At 63.9% G+C, this 4,645-nt stretch overlaps 1 non-coding gene across 1 annotated transcript; it reads right to left on the reverse strand.

Annotated features, from left to right (window-relative positions):
• Positions 1-4,008: 4,008 nt before the first annotated feature.
• On the reverse strand, positions 4,009-4,127 carry LOC131865625 (5S ribosomal RNA). Its single transcript, XR_009364344.1, has one exon. It is a non-coding gene; the product is annotated as a 5S ribosomal RNA (ribosomal RNA).
• Between the last annotated feature and the right edge of the window lie 518 nt (positions 4,128-4,645).

Genomic DNA, 4,645 nt, shown 5'->3' on the forward strand with positions numbered 1-4,645 from the left:
CTTGGTGGGCACCATGCAGTGCACGAAGTCGGAGCCCGGATTGCCCCGGGCGCGCACCTCCGCCAGGGTGGGCACCTTGGTGCGCACAACTTGCCTGGGCTGCGCACCAGGAAGGGCTCAAGATGGCACCCGCGTTCCGTTTTTTTCACTATCTTTCAGAACGGAAATTTTAAAATCTCGTTTTTTTTTGCCTTTTCTGGAAATTAGTGAAGGCAGCGCATCAAAGGTGCGCAACGCTGGTGCGAACCTGGGAGCGCTCCGATGTGTGCTCCAAGGTGCGGCGTGCACGAAGTCGGACCCCGGTTTGCCCCGGGTGCGCACCTCGCGTGCACCTTGGTGCGCACACCTTGGCTGGGTTGCGCGCCCTGGTGGGCACCATGGTGCGCACCAAGGAGCGCTCCGAAGTGTGCTCCAAGGTGCGGCGTGCACGAAGTCGGAGCCCGGTTTGCCCCGGGTGCGCACCTCGCGTGCACCTTCGCCGCGGTGGGCACCATGGCGTGCACGAAGTCGGAGCCCGGTTTGCCCCGGGTGCGCACCTCGCGTGCACCTTCGCCGGGGTGGGCACCTTGGTGTGCAGACCTTGGCTGGGTTGCGCGCCCTGGTGGGCACCATGGTGCGCACCAAGGAGCGCTCCGAAGTGTGCTCCAAGGTGCGGCCTGCACGAAGTCGGAGCCCGGTTTGCCCCGGGTGTGCACCTCGGGTGGGCACCTTGGTGCGCATGCCTTGCCTGGGCTGCGCACCAGGGCGGGCTCAAGATGGCACCCGCGTTCCTTTTTTTTCACTATCTTTCAAAACGGAAATTTTAAAATCTCATTTTTTTTTGCCTTTTTCTGGAAATTAGTGAAGGCAGCGCATCAAAGGTGCGCACCTCGCTGCCCACCACGGTGCGCAACGCCGGTGGGCACCCGGGAGTGCTTCGAAGTGTGCTCCAAGGTGCTGCGTGCACGTTGTCGGAGCCCGGTTTGCCCCGGGTGCGCACCTCGCGTGCACCTTCGTCGGGGTGGGCACCTTGGCTGGGTTTGCCCCGGCTGCGCTCCGAAGCGGGGTTATTGGAGCGCCGCCTCTTTTTTTGTCGGAGCGTTTGGTGGGGTTTCTCGCATTGGCTCTTCCGAGGCCCGGTTGCCACCCTGGCGCGCACGAAGTCGGAAGTAGGGTTAATTGCCCGGGTGCGCACCTTTGCCAGGGTGGGCACCTTACCTGGGCTGCGCACCAGGGCGGGCTCAAGATGGCACGCGCGTTCCGTTTTTTTCACTATCTTTCAAAACGGAAATTTTAAAATCTCCTTTTTTTTTTGCCTTTTCTGGAAATTAGTGAAGGCAGCGCATCAAAGGTGCGCACCTCGCTGCCCACCTTGGTGTGCTCTGAGGTGCGCACCCGGGAGCGCTACGAAGTGTGCTCCAAGGTGCGGCGTGCACGTTGTCGGAGCCCGGTTTGCCCCGGGTGCGCACCTCGCCTGCACCTTGGCCGGGGTGGGCACCTTGGCTGGGTTTGCCCAGGGTGCGCTCCGAAGCGGGGTTACTGGAGCGCCCCCTCTTTTTTTGTCAGAGCGTTTGGTGGGGTTTCTCGCATTGGCTCTTCCCAGGCCCGGTTGTTGGGTGCGCTCCCACCCTGGCGCGCGCGAAGTTGGAAGTTGGGTTAATTGCCCGGGCGCGCACCTTCGCCAGGGTGGGCACCTTGGTGCGCACACCTTGGCTGGGCTGCGCACCAGGGCGGGCTCAAGATGGCACCAGCATTCCCTTTTTCTCACTATCTTTCAAAACGGAAATTTTAAAATCTCGTTTTTTTTTTGCCTTTTATGGAAATTAGTGAAGGCATCGCATCAAAGGTGCGCACCTCGCTGCCCACCTTGGTGTGCTCCGAGGTGCCCACCACGGTGCGCAACGCCGGTGCGAACCCGGGAGCGCCCCGATGTGTGCTCCAAGGTGCGGCGTGCACGAAGTCGGACCCCGGTTTGCCCCGGGTGCGCACCTCGCGTGCACCTTGGTGCGCACACCTTGGCTGGGTTGCGCGGCCTGGTGGGCACCATGGTGCGCACCAAGGAGCGCTCCGAAGTGTGCTCCAAGGTGCGGCGTGCACGAAGTCGGAGCCCGGTTTGCCCCGGGTACGCACCTCGCGTGCACCTTCGCCGGGGTGGGCACCTCGGCTGGGTTGCGCGCCCTGGTGCGCACCAAGGAGCGCTCCGAAGTGTGCTCCAAGGTGCGGCGTGCACGAAGTCGGAGCCCGGTTTGCCCCGGGTGCGCACCTTCGCCGCGGTGCGCACCATGGCGTGCACGAAGTCGGAGCCCGGTTTGCCCCGGGTGCGCACCTCGCGTGCACCTTCGGCGGGGTTGCGCGCCCTGGTGGGCACCATGGTGCGCACCAAGGAGCGCTCCGAAGTGTGCTCCAAGGTGCGGCGTGCACGAAGTCGGAGCCCGGTTTGCCCCGGGTGCGCACCTCGCGTGCACCTTCGACGGGGTTGCGCGCCCTGGTGGGCACCATGGTGCGCACCAAGGAGCGCTCCGAAGTGTGCTCCAAGGTGCGGCGTGCACGAAGTCGGAGCCCGGTTTGCCCCGGGTGCGCACCTCGCGTGCACCTTCGCCGCGGTGGGCACCATGGCGTGCACGAAGTCGGAGCCCGGTTTGCCCCGGGTGCGCACCTCGCGTGCACCTTCGCCGGGGTGGGCACCTCGGCTGGGTTGCGCGCCCTGGTGCGCACCAAGGAGCGCTCCGAAGTGTGCTCCAAGGTGCGGCGTGCACGAAGTCGGAGCCCGGTTTGCCCCGGGTGCGCACCTCGCGTGCACCTTCGCCAGGGTGGGCACCTCGGTGCGCACACCTTCTCAATGTTTTCTTGCCTTTTCTGGAAATTGGTGAAGGCAGCGCATCAAAGGTGCGCACCTCGGTGTGCTCCGAGGTGCGAACCCGAGAGCGCTCCGAGGTGCCCACGAAGTCGAAAGTCGGGTTAATTGCATTGTTTTCCCCGGGTGCGCTCCGAGGTGCGCAACATCGGCGCGCACCAAGGAGGGCTCCGAAGTGTGCTCCAAGGTGCGCACGATGGCGTGCACCTCTGGTGCGCACGATTCGGAGCTCGGTTTGACCGGGGTGCGCACACCTTGGCTGGGTTGCGCACCTTTTGTGCGCTCCAAGGTGCGCACGAAGTCGGAGCTCGGTTTGCCCCGGGTGCGCACCTTCGCCAGGGTGCGCACCTTGATGCGCACGCCTTGGCTGGGCTGCGCACCTTGGTGGGCGCCATGGTGCGCACCTTTCGTGCGCTCCAAGGTGCGCACGAAGTCGGAGCTCGGTTTGCCCCGGGTGCGCACCTTGGTGGGCGCCATGGTGCACTCCGAGGTGCCCAAGATTGGTGCGCACCAAGGAGCGCTCCGAAGTGCGCTCCAAGGTGCGCGCGAAGTCGAAAGTTGGGTTAATTGTCCGGTTTGCCTCGGGTGCGCACCTTGCGTGCACCTTCGCCAGGGTGGGCTGGGCTGCGCACACCTTGGCACCCGCGTTTCCTTCATTTTAAATTTTTTTTTTTTACAATCTCTCAAGTGGGAAATTCTATAATCTCAACTTTTTTTGCCTTTTCAGGAAACTTTTGAATGGAGCGCATCATTGGTGCGCTCCGAAGTGTGCTCCAAAGCTCTCTCCAGCTGCGTGCACCTGCCCCGGCCGCGCACCCGGCCCCGCCCAGCTTCGCTCACCTGTCCCGGGCGTCTGGTGCGGAACCTTAGAGTAAGAAACATCACCGTGCACCTTGGCCAACGTGCGCGACTCGACCGAGCGCGCACTGGCCGAGGTGCACACCGATTTCACCTGGGTGCGCGCGCAGCACCTCGGGCGCACCGGGGTGCGCGCACAACGCCCGGGTTGCACCGTGGCCTGTGTGCTCGGGGCGCCTCGGGTGCGCGCTCGGTGTCGCCCCCGCGCGCGCGGTAGTGCGGGCAGCGCACCCCGGCCCGGCCCGGCCCCGACGAGAACGCAAACGGGCAAAAGGTTTATTCAAATAGCATTGCGACGCCCGGCGAAAAACTAAAAAAGGGTGCAACACCGGGACTTCCCGGGAGGTCACCCATCCCAGTACTACTCCGGCCCAAGCGCGCTTAACTGCGGAGTTCTGATGGGATCCGGTGCACTAATGCTGGTATGATCGCACCCGTTATGAGCTTGTCGCAGTGTGTACTTAGCAAACCGCGACCCACGTGCGAATCCACCCCGGCCACCCACCCCCGTCGAGGTGCACACCCTCCCTCGCGAAGTGCGCCCCGTTCGCCAAGTGTGAGCCCTGCCCGGGTGCGCGCACCTTGCTAGGGCGTCGGGTGTGCACCCGGCCCGGCCTACGTGCGTGCACCTGGAGGGGGCGTCGTGTGCGTGCAGTGTCCCGTCTGCAACGCGGTGCCCACACACCACCTCGGGCGCAACGACCTGCGCTCACATGTGGGCCGAGTGCACCTTGGTGCATGTTCGGGGCGCCTCGGGTGCACGCTCGATCTTGCCCCGGTGCACCAAGGCGCTCGGTTTGCCCCGGGTGCGCACTTGGTGCAAGGTGGGCACCCAAAATAGGGATCAAGCACCAAAACACAAGTTTCGGGATGCAAAATGGGACCCAAGGACCACAAATGCGTTCCAAGACCCATGATGGGTCCACGAGAACAAAAATGTGTTCCGAGACTTAA

This window comes from Cryptomeria japonica, unplaced genomic scaffold, assembly GCF_030272615.1.
Source record: "Cryptomeria japonica unplaced genomic scaffold, Sugi_1.0 HiC_scaffold_115, whole genome shotgun sequence".
NCBI classification, from domain to species: Eukaryota; Viridiplantae; Streptophyta; class Pinopsida; order Cupressales; family Cupressaceae; genus Cryptomeria; species Cryptomeria japonica.